The sequence below is a fragment of the Nicotiana tomentosiformis genome, chromosome 6 (assembly GCF_000390325.3).
Source record: "Nicotiana tomentosiformis chromosome 6, ASM39032v3, whole genome shotgun sequence".
Lineage (NCBI taxonomy): Eukaryota > Viridiplantae > Streptophyta > Magnoliopsida > Solanales > Solanaceae > Nicotiana > Nicotiana tomentosiformis.
In genome coordinates this window covers 32,824,960-32,846,753 of record NC_090817.1, presented here as the reverse complement: position 1 = coordinate 32,846,753, position 21,794 = coordinate 32,824,960, and positions in this window count along the sequence as shown.

Here is a 21,794-nt window from a genome sequence, read left to right as displayed (position 1 = left end):
ACTCTCAAAAATTCATCACAACTTTTGCCTTGAAATCGAGAAACCTTGCCTAGGATTGTGTCAATGCCAATAGGTGTGAGGATCCTCTTTTCGATCAGTGGAGCCCTTTGCGAGTTTTCACCAACTGACCTCTCTCATTTATCTTCTCGCCATCGCCTTATAGTTCTCTTTGCGAGTTTTCACTAACAAGACTCTCATTTTGGTTTTTTACTCACTATCGCCTTGCAGTGCCCGTGAGGGTTTTCATCAATAAGACTCTCTTATTTTACTTCTCTCATTTTGTTGTATCAGATCCAAGTAATTGTATCCTCCAATTTTTGAACATTCTCGTTGATTGATTGGAAGGACTTGAAAATAATTTGGATAAAAAAGATTTGGATTGAATTACAACTTTGGAACCTTTCAGGCAAAACCATCGCCGAACCATTGTAACATCTGCCCTAGTTTCAACTTTTGGGGGAATGTGAATTTTTGTTTTGGTGTGACTAAACCGCAGAGAGAGGCTGCCTACGTATCATTTCGGAATCAAGTCAAACGTAGTTCAATGAAACATGAACTTGTTTAGATTTTTGTTTTTTTTTCTCTCTTTTTTATTTTTTTTATTTCAATTTCTTTTTGTCCTTTTTTTTTTCCTTTTTTCTCTTTTTTGTTTTTATAATAACTTCCAAGTTCCAAAGAGGGTAATAAAAAAAGAGCCTGCTTAAAGGGTTTGCAAAGGGTTGAATATTTGGATAGTGAGAAAGAAAGCCTTCTTCATCCCAACCGGAGAACATTAATGATATATAGAGGATCTAACATAGTACTTTTTGACTACACTTGCGTTGACAGTTGTTGCAAGGACATTTCCTTCGATGTTTCCCAGGTACAACACTTTCTTTTGGCAGTACTCTCATTACCATGTATGGATCATTCCAATCTGGAGCCAATTTTCCTTTATATGTTCTAAGTCTTTATTTTATTTTCTTAAACTTATCTTCCTTGCATTCTGATTCTTAGTCCATTATTTCAAAGTCTCACAACGTTTTAGGATCTGGGCATGAAGTCCGCAAGCATGTCATGTCATTAAAATCTGCACTAACAGAACTGAAAAGAGAATAAAAAAAATGACAAGATTAAGAAAAGAGACATTCATGGACAATGAAATATTAATTTCATTTAATTGATTTTTTTATTTTGATTATTTTATTTTATTTTTAATTTGATTTTCTTTTTTGAATTTTAAAGATAGAAGGGTTACATCGGAAAGTAAGACAATAAAAGAAAAAACGTTCGGATTACACCCTAAAATAATCTAGACGCACAAAAGATAGCAAGACTGGCTACCTAGACTCCCATCTGACGCATAACTTTTCAGGTTTGGCGTCCGTTTTTAGGTTTCTCTTCTGTCGTGGCAATGGCTACTGGCTTTCAGTGTTGGATCAAATTTCTCATCTTCATAGATCATTCCGACTACTGGCCCATTGGTGTGAGTAGGCAGAGGATTGTTCATCATATTAGGGGCCTCTTCATCCCTAAAGCACTATTGCCTTGACCTCGATGAGGTCTTCCACTGCTCTCTTAAGAATCCAACAGTCTTCTGTATCATGTCCCACTGCTCCAGAGTGGTATTCACATCTAGCATTAGCCGAGTGCGAGGGAGAATCAGGGTTTGGCCGGTTCGGGGCTACTAGCTGCAGTAGACCTAGCTTGACTAGCTTTTGGAATAAGCTCGAGTATGATTCACCAACAGGGGTGAACTGATTCATTCTTGGGGGCTCTTTTTTTTTGAATTTTTTTTTCTTCGTATCTTGATTTCTTTTTTTTTTCTTTCTCTTTTGTTATTTTTCGCTCTTTGTTTTTCTCATTTATTTTTTTCACTCTTTTCTTTCTTTTTCACTCAAATTTTTTTTTTTCATTTTTTCGGTTTATTTTTTCACTCAATTTGTTTATGGCTATGATCGAATATGATAGGGATTGCCTACGTATCATGAAGCCCCATGAATCAGATCATTACGTAGTTCAGGAACAATCAGGAATAAAGTAAACAAACTAACTCTTTTCCTTTATTTAATTTTTACTCATACACAAAACAGACCACGAAAACTTCTAACAAGAAACACATTTTTGAGTTTTGATTTTTTTTTTTGAGGGAAATTTTTGAAAGGAAAACTTCTTTAAGAGTAAAGAAAATATTTTTGGATTTTGATTTTTTAAAAAATATTTTTTAAATATATTTCTTTTTATATTTTTTTTTTTGAGAATAATTGAAAAGAAAGACTTCTAAAGAAGAAAGAAAATATATTTTTTTGTTTGAATTTCAATTTTTTATTTTATATTTTCCGAAGAAAGACTTCTAAAGACAGAAAAAAAAATATTTTTGGATTTTGATTTGATTTTCTTTTTCGAATGAAAGACTTCTAAAAAGAAAGAAAATATTTTTGGTTTTAATTTTTTTTATTTGGGATTTTCTAAGGAAAGACTTATAAATAAGGAATTAAATTAAAATATTTTTGGATTTTTAAAAATTGGGACCGGAACCGATGAGGTATGTCTATGTATCTCACATCCGGTGAGAATCAGACCCGCGTAGTTCGTTCAGTTTTGACACAACAAGGAAAACATGATTTTATTGGCTCATTTTGAAATGACTTTTCTTTTTCTCTCTTTTTTTTCAAAATTTCGGCAAAGTTTAAGATTTTTTCAAATAACTAGGTTTTTCAGAACCGAGTGAATTTTCTTTTTCCTACCCCGTTCTTGGTTTTTCTTGATTTTCCTCCCCTATTCTAGAAGCCGATCAACATGCAAGACGAAACAAATAAATGCACAAATAGCACGTAGGATGCATTAGGATAGTCTTTTATTTTTGGGTACACCTGTCCTAGATGGAACCCAAACCCCTATGTTGAGTCCCCAAAGTCAAATGCACATGATGCAAACCAACGTTCCTACTAGGGATCCGGCATGAGGCTATCTTATTGTAGGTTTAAAATTCTCAGGGGAGTATTTTAGACCTGGCTTACCCAAGAGAACAGCTCGAGCCGAGGTGAGGGCAACGTACCGGGAGCACGAAAGTCTACCCGGCCTAGTTACTGATCCAACCTCGTTCTATTTGGTATGACCTCTAACAGAAAAGTGAGCCACGCGCACGTGTGCACCTTAAATTTAGAAGACTCAGAAGGGAGGCGTAAGAAGGCAATTTATATAGTTCAAATAATATCAAAGCGGTAAATGAGTGGCAATTAGCACATAGGCCCACAAACACATTAATATCAATAATCAAGAAAGCCAAGTATAGATCACATTACAAACTCGAATTCTGAACCCTGAACCAGAAGTTCTGGGTTCTTGTCCTGCAGAGTCACCAGAGCTGTCACACCTCCTTTTCTACCCCAAAAGATATGTGTTTGTTATTCTTGTGGGTTAAAGAGTTTTTCCAATTAAAGTGACAAATTTGAGTACGGATTATTTTATTCACAGATCCGCCACTTGGAATTGATTTTTTCGGTATTCCAAGTCACCTTTTATTTGAATCCCTATTCAAAGGAAGATTTGACTCTTTTATTATTGGTCTGCGAAAATAAAGTCCGGGTAAGGAATTATGTTGACCGGGGAGAAGGTGTAAGGCATTTCCCAAGTTGCGTGGTTCCATCACGGTCGCTTTATTGACTACAACTTGGCTTGAATTAATTTTGGATAAACTGTGATTTATTGGTTTCCATATTTTATCTATCCGCTTTTAATTATTAAAATATTGAATTATCTTTGAAACGAATCACGCGTTTGAATCCGTTTTGTTTATTATGCCAAAATCTTGTCACGTGTATGTGCACACAATTAATAGCATTTTATTATTAAGATTATTTTGGCCAAAGTTAACACATACTTCGATTTTATTTTTGAAAATCATAATTATGCCGCGCGAACGTATACATAATCGCGATAAACTAATTAAAGGCGTGCCTAAAGCACTCTATCGGTGCTCATTATACTTCCTATATTTTATAGATTATTGTAAGGTCATGAATTATGGAATCACTTGTGGAAGAAGTGTATGATTTTAGATATTTGAATAAATAAACCATAATATACTAATACCTTACAATCCAACAATTGAAGCCCAAACTTATTAGGGTCCAAATCTTCCTAACTTTAAAGCAAGTTTGAACTATGTTACTCGGACTCTCCAAAAGTGATGCCGCACCCGTGTCGGATCCTCCAAAAATGCACTAAATTTGGAGGATGCAACACCCACCCAACAACATTTTTGAAGAGTCCGAGTAACATAGAGTTTGAATATCATATTTCCAGAAATATGATTAAGTATATAGCATTTAAGGACTAATTTACATTATTATTTATAAAGTTTAAAGGCAAATTAATAAAATCACATGAAATAAGATTCAAATAGTAGAGTAAAGAATAAACCTTTAATGCAAAATTTTCAATTAAATGAGTTTCCAAGAACAAGTACAGTAACTCAGACGAACGTCGAACAGCATAAGCGAAGAAGAACATCAAAGCTAGTGAATGGAGCTCCAACGGAATCCTCGACCTCGACTATTGACTTCACTTTTTGGCATGTAAAAAGGGATGTTATATGGTATTTTTGTTGGGTTTTGGTTGATGAATAGCTAGATTTTTCAAAATGAAGAGACGAAGAAAGAATGGCACGAGTAGAAATTTCCTTAGCATAGACGAAGAAAACAATATTCTCTCAATTCCCTCCTCTCTTTTTTCCCTCTCTTTCTCTCCCTCTTTTCTCCTCACATTTCTCTTCTATTTATAGCAAAACAATTCAGAATTTGTTCAGATTTTGTTTATTTTTTATTTTTATTTTATTATTTTATTATATTTTAATTAAAAAGAATTCCCACTTCCCATTTTTCTTCTTTTTTAAAATAAATAAATTCCCCACTTTCCTTTACTTTTAGTTTTTAATTTTCCACTTTTTTTAATTTACTTTTTTTACTTTTTCACTTTTTTTACTTTTCTTTTTTTTATTTCCACTTATTTTACTTTTATGTTTTTTTAATTTCCACTTATTTTACTTTACTTTTTTTAAATTTTCACTTTCTTTTAATTTTCTTTTTTAATTTAAAATTTCTTTTTCTTTTTATTTTTAAAATTTTCACATTCTTTTACTTTTATTTTTTTAATTTTCCACTTTCTTTTACTTTTTTATTAAACAATTTCCACCTACTTTTACTTTTACTTTTTTATTACATACTTTTAATATTTCTATTATTTTATTCCCATCCGAATAATTGTTTTTTAAATTTATTTTATTTTAAAATATAGATAAAAATAAAAATAATACTAATAGTAATAATTTGACCTGTTAACTTATTTTTAATTCTTACCCTATATAAAAAAAATGTAACAAAGCTAAAAAAAATATATTAAATTTCTAAAAGTATTTACATAGTAGAAGGTGGTAAAAATTCAAATATAGTCAAAATTTTTTTGCTCACACATAGAACTTTTAAAAATTTAAGGGCGCGTTTGGATAGCCACCATGTAATTGTATTTGAATGTAATAGGATGTAATTACATAATTTTGGCATGTTTGTCTGATCAAGTAATTACTTGGTCAGCATCTAATTGGATATAATTGAGGGATTGCAATTACACTCTACAATCTCAAGGGGGATTGGTGGTAATTACATGGTGTAATTACGAGGTTATTTTTTGAAACTCTTTTCTTTTCTTTTTAATTTACTCTTTATTTTTATTCTTTTTTTTTTATAAAATTTACTTTTTTAACTTTTTAAATTCTTTTTTTTAATATATATATTTTTTATTTCCTTATTTCTCATTTCCCAACCTTTACTTCACGTGTTTCTACATAATTTCTCATATTTGTTTCTTTCTTAATTATTTTTTTTAATTTTTTTTTATTACACTTAGCTATGTTATTATTCTAATTTTTCTAAAAAACTATACCTCATAATCTTAGAAAGAATAAATCGTCCACAAACTTGACTTATAATGAGTGATGTCATTAAAGTTGAACTTTGTTATTGGATGAGGTTATATGCAAACTTAACTATGTTAAAATTATAGATTACTTTTTAATATTTAAATAATACTCTCATTTTTCAACCTTTACTTTTTTATGATTCCATGTAGTTGCTCATATTGTTTTTTTATTTTGTTTTTTATTTAGCATAATTGTGCTATTATTCTAGTTTTGAAACTCCTCCTCCTAATATTAGAAATAATGAATCATCAATTAACTTAGCATATAATAAGTGATGTTATTAAAGTAGAATCTCACTATTGAATGATGTTATAGACTTATATTTTCCTTTTCTTTTGAATTATATTTATGTGATGACCCAAAATGTCATCTTTAAATTTAATAATTAATTCTGTATTTTAAGACCTTGAAAAGTACTATTTATCATTCCTCGACTTGCGTGCATAGTCCGTAAAATTTTTCGAAAATTTTTTATGTGAAAAATGGATTAAAATGTGAATTAGAGCTTTAAAACTCAATTAAGTTGACTTTGGTCAATATTTTTAGCAAACGGACTCGGATCAGTGCTTTGATAGTTCCGATAGGTCCATATCATGATTTGGGACTTGGGCGTATGCCCAAAATCAAATTCCGAGGTCCCTAGCCTGAGATATAGAATTTTGATGAAAAATTAAAAGTTTTAAAAGTTTAAGTTCAAATAGTGACCAGATGTCGAATTATGTGCAAACGACCCCAGAATAGAATTTTGATGATTCCAACATTTTCGTATAGTGATTTTGGACTTAGAAGCGTGATTGAAATTTTATTTGGAAGTCCATAATGAAATTAGGCTTGAAATGGTTAAAATAGGAATTTAAGTTTGGAAGTTTGACCGGGGAGTTGACTTTTTGATATCGGGGTCGGAATCCAGTTCTGAAATTCACAGCTCCATTATGTCATTTATGACTTGCGTACAAAATTTGAGGTTAATCGGACTTGATTTGATAGGTTTCGACATCGAATGTAGAAGTTGAAAATTCTTAAGTTTCATTAAGCTTGAATTGGGGTGTGATTTGTGATTTAATATTGTTTGATGTGATTTGAGGTTTCAAATAAGTTTGTATGATGTTTTAGGACTTGTTGGTTTATTTGGTTGAGGTCCCGAGGGCCTCGGGTGAGTTTCGGATGGTTAACGGATCAAGAATTGAAGCTGGGAGACTGTTGAAGTGAGTTTGCTGGTTTTTGGCTGATCTGGTTTTTTTCCCTTTATCTGTCAAAATCGGGGTCCAAGACCGGGGTCCAGGACCGAGGGCCATGATCGAGCCCAATGATCGAGCCCCATGACCGAGGTCCAGGACCGAGGTGCATGATCGAGGTCCAGGATCGAAGGCAGCCTCGACAGATCTGTAAGTTTATAAAACTGGGGTTTCGTCCCATTTGCCATTTTTGACGAACTTGAGCTTGAGCAGAAGCGATTTTTGATAGATTTTCAAGGAAAAATATTTGGGCAAGTGATTCTAACTCGTATTTGGTCAATATACACGAATATATCATTGTTTTCACCATTTAATTAGTGTATTATGATAGAAATTTGGAAAAATTTTAGAAATATCATAAAACGCATTTTTGAGATTTCGGTGTCGATTCAGAGTCAGATTTTAGTGAAACTGGTATGGTTGGACTCGTAATTGAATGGGTTATCGGATTTTATAAGTTTTGCCGAATTCCGAGACGTGGGTCCCACGGGCAAGTTTTAGCTAATTTCGAATTTTTATTGAATAATTTAGTATTTTCTTATGCAATTGATTCCTATAATTTTTGTTGACTGTATAGAATTAATTATGACTAGATACGAGTCGATCGGAGTCGGAAAATCGAGGAAAAGGCATACTATTTGGTTAAATTGGAGCAAGTCGAGATAATTGACTTGTCTAACCTTGTGTGGGAAAAACTTCCCCTAGGATTGGCATTAATTGTAATGTGATAAAAGTCGTGTACATGAGGTGACGAGTGTGTACACAGGCTAAATATGAAGGATTATGTTTTTAAATTGTGTAAATCACTGTTGCATATTAATTAAATTATTAAATCTTGTTATATTCTCCATCATTGATTTGATTTATATACTTTAAATTTGCTTGACCTTTTTTCTGCTAATTGTTTTACCTGTTTAGTTGGAACTTGGTTTCTTTTATTTTGTGCATTATTTGCAGGTTGATTTTCTTTAAATTAAAAATTATTAGTATGAAGTATTTGACATTTTTAAAATTGGTATTGAAGCAACGTATTAAAGATTTTGAAATATTATTTTGCTGAATTATTTATTCCTGAATATTTTTGTAAGATTTTCGTACTCATTGTGATGAAGCCATGACCTCTTTATTGTGGAAAAATATTGTTGTTGAATTATTTTGGCAAGTTAAATTATTTGAGCACTTGAGGTGCAAATTATGATATATTGTGATATTGATACGCATGCGGTGGTATAAGGTCTGGGTATTATAACGCATGCGGTGAGATAAGGGTGGCTTGATACGTATCACAACCCAAATTAACCCTCTGTAAGGTGTCGTGACGGCACCTAGTCTTTACGACTAGGTAAGCCTAATATTACGAAAAATGTAAAGCAAACACAATATTTTAAAGATAATCAGCATATTGTGAATAACCAAAAGTAGTACCACTTCGCATATACAAAATAATTTCTCAAGACCCGGAATATCACGAAGTCACAAGCTGCTATACTCTATGTAGCTCTATACAAAGGTCTGAAGATAATAAAGAAAATCTCTAAGCGAGAGAGTAGAAGGGGACTCCGAGGATCTGCGGATGCAAGCAGAAGTACCTTGAGGTCTCCTAGAATCAGCAGTACGCACTAACCCCGAGGCTGATAGCTCGCACCTGGATTTGCACACGAAAACATGTACAGAAAAGGGCATGAGTACACCACAATGGTACCCCAGTAAGTGCCAAGCCTAACCTCGGTCGAGTAGTGACGAGGTCAGGTCAAGGCCCTACCGGAGTAAATATAATAAATTAAAAAGTAAAAGATATAACTAAAGTTTGCGGTAATACAGTTAAAGAAATTCTCAAAATATTTAACAGTTAAGGGAGCCTTTGGCTCAGAACAAGGTGAACACAAAGTGGAATCTCCCGGGATACCGTCCCGTAGTTTCGAATGAATATGCAGTACAGGGGGATCTCCCGGAATACGTCCGTAGTCCTAAAATAAATATGCAAGATAGGGGGATCTCCCGGAATACGTCCGTAGTCCCAATTCAAATATGCAAGACAGGGGGATCTCCCGGAATACGTCCGTAGTTCCAATTTAAATATGCAACACAGGATGAAATGATAGGTATGACATCGAGTTATACAGTTTACACTGAACACAGATAAGGAAAGTAGGGACTTAACTAAGCATGGCGCAGAGAATGTCACATAGGCAGTTAAAACACGTAAGCATGCTTCTCTAATCTAAGCTAAACAATTAAACGTATTAGTACAATTTAATAAGGGAAAACGATTTATGATTTAGAAAGGAAAAACGGAATTTTTGCAATAATAGCCCATGTACGTACTCGTCACCTCATGTACACGGCGCCCACACATCAATTAATATCAAACATCCAAAGGAAAAAGTCCCCAACAAAAGGTTAGGCAAGCCACTTACCTCGACCACTCAAATCAACTTGATATCACGTTCTTGCCACGAGTATCCGACTCCATATGGCCCGAATCTATTCAAATTAATTGCATAATATAAATATAACTAGAAGTAACTAATTTAACTAATTAATTCGAAACTAAAGCGTGAAATTCGGAAAAACGCCCAAAAAGTCTCCCCGGGCCCACGTCTCGGAATCAGGTAAAACTTACAAATTATGAACACTCATTCACTCACGAGCTCACTCGAACAAAAATCATCTAAATCCGACGTCAAATTCCCATTCAAATCTCAGATTTTCAACTGGGGAACCTTTTCCCCCATTTTCAAACTTCTACCCTCAAATTCCATAATTAGACGAGGAAAAACAATAATGGATTAATGAAATATACACGAATTAGAGTTAAGAATTTTTACCCACTGATTTCCTCTTCAAAACCCTTGCAAAATCTCCTTCTCCCGAGATAAAATTCGAATTGGTGAAAAATGAGGAATGAACCCTCGAATCTGCCTCTTCAACCCAGCGATTTCCGCACCTGCGCTCATGGGGCCGCATCTGCGGTCACGCACCTGCAGAAAACATCATCGCAGGTGCCAAGGTCACTTATCCGGGTTGGGGCCGCATCTGCGGGTAATTCCTCGCACCTATGGATACCGCACATGCGATCCAAATCGGCGCATATGCGCATTTCAATAAGGCAGCTAGGCTCCGCACCTGTGCCCACGCTTCGCACCTGCGGGCTCGCAGGTGCGGTAAAACTTGTGCACCTGTGCTCGATCACCAGCTCCACCAGTTCCGCATATGCACACTTCCTCCGCACTAGCGGCTCTCGCACCTACGGCCTCCCTTCCGCAGGTGCGAAAACACCAGAACCAGCAAAGGCACCAGATATTTCCTAAGTCCAATTTCATTCCGTTAAGCATCCGAAACACACCCGAGGCCCCCGGCACCTCAACCAAACCTACCAACCAATCGTATAACACCATATGGACTTAGTCGAGGATTCAAACCACATCAAACAACATCAAAATCAGGAATTAAGCACGGATTCAAGCCTAAGAATTTAGAATTTTCCAAATTCTACAAACGACGCCGAACCACATCAAATCTAGTCCAAATGACCTCAAATTTTACACACAGGTCACAAATGACAATACGAACCTACAACCACTTTCAGAATTCCATTCCGAGCTCGATATCAAAATTTCCACTATCGGCCGAAATCGCCGAAAAACTAACTTTCGCTAATTCAAGCCTAAATCTACTACAGACCTCCAAAAAACATTCTGGATGCGCTCCTAACCCCAAAATCACACAATGGAGCTAACAGAGTCGACGGAATTCTATTCCGGATCCATCTTCATGCAGTTCCGACTACGGTCCAAACTCTAAGGCTTAAACTCACAACTAGGGACTAAGTGTCCCAAAACTCTCCGAATTCCATAACCAATCACTACGACAAGTCCCAATAGCGGAAACGAACGTGGGGAAAATAGTTATTAGGGAATTGGGGTTCTAACACTCAAAACAACCGGCCGGGTCATTACATCCTCCCCCTCTTAAAACAATCATTCGTCCTCGAACGAGTATAAAGACATACCTGAAACTGTGAAAAGATGAGGGTACTGGCTCCGCATATCCTGCTCGGTCTCCCAAGTCGCCTCCTCGACCGGTTGACCCCTCCACTGGACCTTTACTGAAGTAATATTCTGACCTGAGCTTTCTGACCTACTTGTCCAAAATGGCTACTGGCTCATTAACATAAGATAGATCCTTGTCCAACTGGACTGAGCTGAAATCCAATACATGAGTCGGATCACCGTGATACTTCCGGAGCATAGACACGTGGAATACCGGGTGAAGTCCTGCTAGGCTGGGAGGCAAGGCAAGCTCATAAGCAACCTCCCCAACTCGCCGCAATATCTCAAAAGGACCAATGAACCTCGGCCTCAGCTTGCCCTTCTCCCCGAATCTCATGATGCCCTTCATAGGCGATACCCCAAGCAAGACCCGCTCACTAACCATAAATGCCAAATCACAAACTTTTCGGTCCGCATAACTCTTCTGCCTGGACTGGGTTGTGTGAAGTCTCTCCTGAATCACCTTCACCTTATCCAGGGCATCCTGGACCAATTCTGTACCCAACAATCGGGCCTCGCCTGGCTCAAGCCATCCTACTGGGGACTGGCATCACATACCATACAAAGCCTCATATGGTGCCATCTGAATACTGGACTGGTAACTGTTGTTGTAAGCAAACTCTGCAAGTGGCAAGTATTGGTCCTATGACCCTCCGAACTCCATCACATAGGCGTGGAGCATATCCTCAAGAATACAAATCATGCGCTCAGACTGCCCGCCTGTCTGAGGGTGAAATGCTATGCTCAGCTCCACCCTGGTACCCAACTCCTGCTGTACGGCTCTCCAAAACCGTGATGTGAACTGTGTACCTCTGTCTGAAATGATGGATACTGGATACCATGAAGGCGGACAATCTCTCTGATATAAATCTCAGCCAACCTCTCAGAAGAATAAGTGGTCGGCACTGGAATAAAATGAGCTGACGTGGTCAGCCGATCCACGATCACCCAAATAACATCGAACTTTCTCAAAGTCCGTGGAAGTCCAACTACAAAGTCCATGGTGATCCGCTCCCACTTCCACTCTGGGATCTCTAACCTCTGAAGTAATCCACCCGGTCTCTGGTGCTCACATTTGACCTGCTGACAGTTGGGACACTTGGCCATAAACCCAACTATATCCTTCTTCATCCTTCTCCACCAGTAGTGATGTCTCAAATCCTGGTACATCTTCGCGGCACCGGGATGAATGGAGTACCGCGAGCTATGTGCCTCCTCGAGAATCAACTCCTGAAGCCCATCTACATTGGGCACACAGATTCGACCCTGCATCCTCATCACACCTTCATTACCAATAGGCACATCTCTGGCATCACCTCGCTGAACCCTGTCCTGGAGAACTAGAAGATGAGGATCATCATACTGGCGCTCCCTGATACGGTCATAAATAGAAGACCGAGCAACCACACAAGAAAATACCCGGCTAAGCTCTGAAATATCCAATCTGGCTGGCTAAGGCCTAAACATCCAAGGCTAAGGGCCTCTCAGCTGCCGGAAGATATGCCAAACTCCCCAAACTCTCTGCCCGGTGACTCAAGGCGTCGGCCACTACATTGGCCTTCTCCGGGTGGTACAATATAGTGATATCATAGTCTTTAAGTAGCACCAACCACCTCCGCTGACACAAATTAAGGTCCTTCTGCCTGAGCAAGTTCTGCAAAACTCCGGTGATCAGTGTAGATCTCACAAGGAACACCGTACAAATAATGATGCCAGATCTTCAGGGCATGAACAATAGCTGCTAACTCGAGATCATAGACCAGATAATTCTTCTCATGCACCTTTAACTGTCTAGACGCGTAGGCAATCACCCTACCATCCTGCATCAATACCGCTCCAAGGACAATCCTCGAGGCATCACAATAGACATTGTAGGACCCCGAACCTGTAGGCAATACTAATACTGGGGCTGTAGTCAAAGTTGTCTTGAGCTTCTGAAAGCTCTCCTCACACTCCTCGGTCCACCTGAACGGAGCACCCTTCTGGATCAGCCTGGTCATAGGCGCTGCAATGGATGAAAATCCCTCCACAAAGCGACGGTAATACCCCACCAAACCAAGGAAACTGCATATCTCCGTAGCTGATGATGGTCTAGGCCAACTATGAACTGCCTCCACCTTCTTCAGATCTACCTTGATCCCATCACAAGACACTATGTGGCCCAAGAATGCCACTAAATCAAGCCAGAATTCACACTTAGAAAATTTTGTATACAACCTCTTCTCCCTCAAAGTCTGAAGCACGGTCCTAAGGTGCTGCTCATGATCTTCCCGAGAATTCACATAAAGGAATCAAGATAAGGCCGGAACACACTGTGCATCAAATGCATAAAGGCTTTTGGGGCATTGGTCAACCCAAATGACATGACAAGAAACTCATAGTGACCATATCTGGTCCTGAAAGCAGTCTTCGGGATATCCGGCTCCCGAATCTTCAACTGATGATAGCCAAAATGCAAGTCAATCTTGGAAAATACCCTGGCACCCTGTAACTGATCAAATAAATCATCGATGCGAGGCAAAGGATACTTGTTCTTCACTATAACCTTGTTCAACTGCCGGTAATCAATACACATACGCATAAAACCATCCTTCTTCTTCACAAATAAGACTAGAGCACCCCAAGGTGGTACACTGGGCCTGATGAAACCCTTATCAAGCAACTCTTGCAACTGCTCCTTCAACTCGGGAGGAGCCATACAGTAAGGAGGAATAGATATGGGCTGAGTACCCGGGAACAAATCAATGCCGAAATCAATATCTCTATCGGGCGGCATACCCGGAAGATCAGTTGGAAACACATCAGGGAAGTCCCTCACTACCGGGACTGACTCAACTGTAGGGGTATCAATACTGAAATCTCTCACATAGGCCAAATACACATCACACCCTTTCTTAACCATTCACTGAGCCTTAAGAAATGAAATGACCCTGTGGGGAGTATACTCTAAGGTACCTCTCCACTCTAATCTCGGAAAACTTGGCATAGCCAGCGTCACGGTCTTAGCGTGACAATCAAGAATAGAATAATGGGGCGACAACCAGTCCATGCCCAAGATAACATCAAAGTCTACCATACTGAGTAATAACAAATCAGCTCCAGTCTCAAAACCACTAAGAGCAATCAAACACGACCGATATACACGGTCCACAACGAGAGAATCTCCCACGGGAGTAGATACATAAACATGGGAACTCAAAGAATCCCGAGATATCCCCAAATGTGGAGCAAAATAAGAAGACACATATAAATACATAGAGTCTGGGTCAAATAATACTGATGCATCCCTATGATAGATAGGGACGATACCTGTGATGACTGAATATGAAGCGACGGCCTCTGAACGGGCTGGAAGGGCATAGTACCTGGCATGGCCTCCCCCTCTAGGGCAATCTTGACCTCCCCGACCTCTACCTCGAGCTGGCTGAGGAGGTGGGGTAGCTGCTGGGGCTGGAAGAATGGCCGAAGGACCCGGTAGAGCACGCAGAGGCTGATAAGTCTGTGGAGGTGCACCCCTCCTGGATCTGGGGAAATATCTAACCATGTGATGAGTGTCACCATACTCAAAACAACCCCTCGAAGGACGCGGCGGCTGGGACTGACTCGGACCTAGCCTGCTGGACTGGCCGGTAATAGCACCTGGAGCAGGAGGCACACTAGATACTAGCGGTGCATAATAGGGCTCCTACGGTCTAGGAGGAGCTGGAACACCGCTGGCTACTGGAAGAGCTGAATGAACAGGGCGACTCACAAAACCCCTACCATAGCGTGCTGCTGGTGCACGAGCTCCTGAATAATGACCAGTCTCTCGTGACCTCTTGGCCTCTCTCTCCTCTCTGTCCCTGGAGAACATGCCCTCCACTCTCCTAGCAGTGCTCACTGCCTGCTGATAAGTAATGTCCATCTCCAACTCCCTGGCCATACTGGTCCGAATACTGGGGTGGAGTACCTCAATGAAGCGACGAACCCTCTCTCTGACTGTAGCAACCAGAATCGGTGCATGGTGAGCTAACTCACTAAAACAGACTACATACTTCGACACAGTCATAGTACCCTGACGCAGCTGCTCAAACTCTGCATGCCAAGCATCCCTAAGGCTCTGAGGAACATACTAACGCAAGAACATCTCTGAAAACTGAATCCAAGTGAGTGAGGCTGCCTCATCTGGACTACTCAACTCATAGGTATGCCACCACTGATATGCCGCTCCCCTCAACTGGAAAGCGATGAAAGAAACCCCACTCGTCTCCACAATGCCCATAGTGCGGAGAATACGATGACACTCCTCAAGAAAACCCAAAGCATCATCTGATGCTAGTCCGCTGAAAGTAGGTGGGTGGTACTTCTTGTACCTCTTAAGTCTGAGTTGCTCTGCCTCAGAAGCAGCTACCCTGGTCTCATGTTGAACCGGAGCCACTGGGGGCATAGGAATATACTCTGGGGCCTGATCAACCTGGACCCTCTGCTCAGGAGTGCGGGCTGCGGGAGTTTGTGCCCCTCCCCCGACCTGAGATATAGCGGGAGATATCAAAAATAGTCCAGCCTGAGCCAGAGTGCTGAACATGCTCATGAACTGAGCTAAAGTCTCCTGGAGGGCTGGAGTAGCAATAGGGATCTCCGGTGCTGGCCCTCCAGTTGGAGCTGCTGGGGGATCCTCTGACGCAGCTCTTGCAGGTACTTGGGCTGCACCGCATGGTCGTCCTCTACCCCGACCCCGGCCTCTGGCGGCTCTGACAGGGGGTTCCGGTGCCTGATCGTCGGTCCTCCCGGTACGGGTCCTCACCATATGTGAGAAAGAATAGAATAGAGTTTTAGAATTTTGATGTCAATAACTCGCACGACAAAGAAATCATAGGAATATGATTGTTCTTAACAGTTACATAGCCTCCCGAAGATAAGTACGGACGTCTCTGCACTGATCCGCGAGACTCTAATAAACCGGTTTGTGACTCGCGACTCCTATGAACCTAGATGCTCTTATACCAACTTATCACGACCCAAATTAACCCTCCGTAAGGTGTCGTGATGGCACCTAGTCTTTACAACTAGGTAAGCCTAATATTACAAAAAATGTAAAGAAAACACAATATTTTAAAGATAATCAGCATATTGTGAATAACCAAAACTAGTACCACTCCGCATATACAAAATAATTTCTCAAGACTCGGAATATCACGAAGTCACAAGCTGCTATACTCTATGTAGCTCTATACAAAAGTATGAAGATAATAAAGAAAATCTCTAAGCGAGGGAGTAGAAGGGGACTCCGAGGATCTGCGGACGCAAGCAGAAGTACCTTGAAGTCTCCTAGAATCAACAGTACGCACTAACCCCGAGGATGATAGCTCGCACCTGGATCTGCACATGAAAACATGTGCAGAAAAGGGCATGAGTACACCACAATGGTACCCAGTAAGTACCAAGCCTAACCTCGGTCGAGTATTGATGAGGTCAGTCAAGGTCCTACCGGAGTAAATATAATAAATTAAACTGTAACAAATATCAGTAAAGTTTGCGGTAACACAGCTAAAGAAATTCTCGAAACATTTAACAGTTAAAGGAGCCCTTGGCTCAGAACAAGGTGAACACAAAGTGGAATCTCCCGGGATACCGTCCCGTAGTTCCGAATGAATATGCAGTACAGGGGGATATCCCAGAATACGTCCGTAGTCCCAAAATAAATATGCAAGACATGGGGATCTCCCGGATTACGTCCGTAGTCCCAATTCAAATATGCAAGACAGGGGGATCTCCCGGAATACGTCCGTAGTCCCAATTTAAATATGCAACGCAGGATGAAATAACAAGTATGACATCGAGTTATATAGTTTACACTGAACACAGATAAGGAAAGTAGGGACTTAGCTAAGCATGGTGCACAAAATGTCAAATAGGTAGTTAAAACACGTAAGCATGATTCTCTAATCTAAGCTAAACAATTAAACGTATTAGTACAATTTAATAAGGGAAAATAGTTTATGATTTAGAAAGGAAAAACGAGATTTTTGCAATAATAGCCCGTGTACGTACTCGTCACCTCACATACACGACGCCCACACATCAATTAATATCAAACATCCTAAGGGAAAAGTCCCCAATACAAGGTTAGGCAAGCCACTTACCTCGACCGCTCAAATCAAGTTGATATCACGTTCTTGCCACGAGTATCCGACTCCAAATGGCCCAAATCAATTCAAATTAATTGCATAATGTAAATATAACTACAAGTAACTAATTAACTAATTAATTCGAAGCTAAAGCATGAAATTCGGAAAAAACCCCAAAAAGTCTCCCCGGGCCCACGTCTCGGAATCAGGTAAAACTTACAAATTATGAACACCCATTCACTCATGAGCTCACTCGAACAAAAATCATCTAAATCCGATGTCAAATTCCCATTCAAATCTCAGATTTTCAATTGGAGAACCTTTTCCCCCATTTTCAAACTTCTACCCTCAAATTCCATAATTAGACGAGGAAAAACAATAATGGATTAATGAAATATACACGAATTAGAGTTAAGAATTGTTACCCACTGATTTTCTCTTCAAAACCCTTGCCCAACCGCCTTCTCCCGAGCTAAAATTCAAATTGGTGAAAAATGAGGAATGAACCCTCGAATATGCCTTTCAACCCAGCGATTTCCGCACCTGCGCTCATGGGGCCGCATCTGCGGTCACGCACCTGTGGAAAACATAATCGCAGGTGCGAAGGTCACTTATCTGGGTTGGGGCCGCATCTACGGGTAAGTCCTCGCACCTACGGATACCGCACATGCGGTCCAAATCGGCGCATCTGTGCATTTCACTAAGGCAGCCAGGCTCCGCACCTGCGGGCTCGCAGGTGCGGTCAAATTTGCGCACCTGCACTCCATCACCAGCTCCACCAGTTCTGCATCTTTGCACTTCCTCTGCACCAGCGGCTCTTGCACATGCGGCCTCCCTTCCGCAGGTACGAAAACACCAGAACCAACAAAGGCACCAGATTTTTCCTAAGTCCAATTTCATTTCGTTAAGCATCCGAAACACACCCGAGGCCCCCGGGACCTCAACCAAACCTACCAACCAATCCTATAACACCATACGAACTTAGTCGAGCCTTCAAACCACATCAAACAACACCAAAAGCAGGAATTGAACACGGATTCAAGCCTGAGAATTTAGAATTTTCAAAATTCTTCAAACGACGCCGAACCACATCAAATCTAGTCCAAATGATCTCAAATTTTACACACAAGTCACAAATGACACTACGAACCTATAGCCACTTTTAGAATTCCATTCTGAGCTCGATATCAAAATTTTCACTATCGGCCGAAATCGCCGAAAAACTAACTTTTGCCAATTCAAGGCTAAATCTACTACAGACCTCCAAAACACATTCCGGACGTGCTCCTAACCCCAAAATCACACAACGGAGCTAATAGAGTCGACAGAATTCTATTCTAGATTCATCTTCATGCAGTTCCGACTACGGTCCAAACTCTAAGGCTTAAACTCACAACTAGGGACTAAGTGTCCCAAAACTCTCCGAATTCCATAACCAATCACTCCGGCAAGTCCCAATAGCGAAAAAAAATGTGGGGAAAATAGGTATTAGGGGATCGGGGCTCTAACTCTCAAAACGACCGACCGGGTCATTATAATACGCGTGGCTAGTAGGGGGAACTACTAGAAGTCATGCAGTGTGTTAAGGATGGCTAAAACGCGGGATGCTATTTCAGGAAAAATATTTTAGTTAAAATAAATTATGAAGGCTCCCGCAATGAGATAAGGAAATGAGATATTTATGACTACGAGGTGGTACCTCGGGAGTGCCCTTGTTGATATTAATTTATGGTTGTAGTTGCCTTTGATTTTGTTGTGATTTTTCTTAAAGTTGAAAAGAAATTCTATTTTATTCCACGAGGTATTATTTGTCATTATTTGTGTAATTAAATGGTGACCTACTACTTGAGTCATTTCCATTGTCATTTTATTTTATTATATTGTAAAACATTTTTCCATGCCATTTATTATTATTTTCTAGTAGGGCCTGACCTGACCTCGTCACTACTCTACCGAGGTTGGACTTGGCACTTACTGGGTACCGCTGTGGTGTACTCATACTACGCTTCTGCACATCTTTTTGTGCAGATCCATGTACAACTTATCAGACTAGGCATCACTAAACTAGTTGTACGAGGAGACTTCGAGGTATATCTGCCAGCGTCCGCAAACTTCGGAGTGCCCTTCTATCTTACTATGTTGTCTTCCTTTTTTGTTTTAGACTCTGATGTATAGAGACATAGAGAATAAATTTTTAGAAGCTTGTGACTTATTTCTACCAGGCTTTGACAGTTGTAATTATGTAAAGTTTTAGATTTCTATTTTAAGACTAGGTACCATCACGACATCCTACAGAGGGAATTTGGGGTTGTGACAAATTGGTATCAGAGCTCTAGGTTCATAGGTGTTATAAGTCACAAGTAGGTTTAGTAGAGTCTTGCGGATCGGTACGGAGACGTCTGTACTTATCTTCGAGAAGCTATGGAACTGTTAGGAAATATTCACTTCTTTGATTCCTTATCGTGCGTATTTTTTGACTTCAAACTTTTAAACCATTGTCTTTCTATTCTCTCACAGATGGTGAGGACATGCATAACTGGATCTGATTATCAGACACCCGCGCCCCCTGTAGGTGCCGCAAGAGGCCGGGGTCGGGGCAGAGGTCGAGCCAGAGGCCGAGGAAGACCACGTGGTGCATCCAGAGCACCTGCACGAGCTGCTGCACCAGAGCCACCAGTAGCTCTAGTTGGAGAAAAGGCACCTGAGACGCCTGTTACTACTCCTGCACTTCAGGAGCCTCTTGCCCAGTTTTTGAGCATGTTTGGCACTCTAGCTCAGGCAGGGTTGATTCCACTTGCTCCTGCCACATCTTAGGCTGGGGGAGGAGCACATACTCCCGCCGCCCGTACTCCAGAACCACGGGCCCAAGTTGACCATGCCCTAGAGGTTATACCAGTGCAGCCAGTTGTCCTAGTTCGGCCTGAGGTTAGGACAACAGTTTCAAAAGGGGAGCAACTCAGGCTCGAAAGGTACAGGAAATACCACCCTCCCACTTTCAGCGGTTTAGCTTTAGAGGATGCTCAGGGTTTTCTGGAGGAATGTCACCGTATCATACGTACTATGGGTATTGTGGATTCCGATGGGGTTTCTTTCACGACATTCCAGTTTAGAGGAGCAGCCTACCAGTGGTTGCGGGCATATGAGTTGGATAGTCCCGCTGAGGCATCTTCACTCATTTGGACTCAATTTTCAGATATGTTCTTAAGGGAGTATGTTCCTCAGAGTCTTAGAGATGCATGACGCGCAGAGTTTGAGCAGCTGCGCCAGGGTTCTATGACCATGTCAGAGTATACGGTCTGATTCAGTGATTTGGCAAGGCATGCACCGGCCTTAGTTGCTACTATTTGAGAGCGGGTTTGCAGATTTATTGAGGGTCTCCACCCTAATATCAGATACAGTATGGCCCGAGTGCTAGAGATGGACATCACATAGCAACAGGTGGTGTCAATTGCTAGGAGATTAGAAGGTATGCGGATCCGGGAGAGGGAAGAGAGGGAAGATAAGAGGCCCCAAGATTCTGGCACGTATAATAATTCTCGTGCCCCAGTTGCAGCCTGTCATGGTAGATGTTATGTGAGTCGTCCTATTCATTCAGCACTTCCAGCTTCTAATGGTATTCCGGCTACTCCCAGACCCCAGGTTCCATATTATGCACCGCCAGTGTCCACTGTAGCTCCTGTACTGGGTGCTTTCAGCGGGCAGTCTAGTCAATCAGGCTTGAGCTAGTCCCAGCAGCCACAACCTCCAGGGGCTTGTTTTGAGTATGGTGACACTCGTCATATTATGATAGATTGCCCCAGATTTAGGAGGGGTGCACCTCCACAGATTTCTCAGGCCCCACCTAATCCACAAGGCCCTCAAGCTTCTCAGGCCATGATTACTGCACCAGTTTCCATTCCACCTGCACAGCCATCTAGAGGTGGAGATCGGACAGGTAGAGGTCTCCCTAGAGGGGGAGGCCAGGCCAGATATTATGCCTTTCCTGCTAGGACAGATGCCGTTGCATTCGATTCTGTTATCACAGGTATTGTTCTGGTCTGTCATAGAGATGCATCAGTCTTATTTGATCCAGGCTCCACTTATTCTTATGTGTCATCTTATTTTACCCCGAATTTGGGCATATCACATGATTCCTTGAGTTCTTCTATTTATGTATCTACACCCGTGGGTGAATCTATTATTGTAGACCGTGTGTATCGGTCGCGTTTAATTGTTATTAGTGATTTTAAAACTAGGGCTAATTTATTATTGCTCAGTATGATGGATTTTGATATTATTTTGGGCATGGACGGGTTGTCACCCTATCATGCTATTCTTGATTGGTACACCAAGACGGTGACGTTGGCTATGCCAGGTCTACCGCGGCTAGAGTGGAGAGGTACCCCAGATCATGTTCCTAGCATAGTTGTTTCATTTCTTAAAGCTCAACGAATGGTTGAGA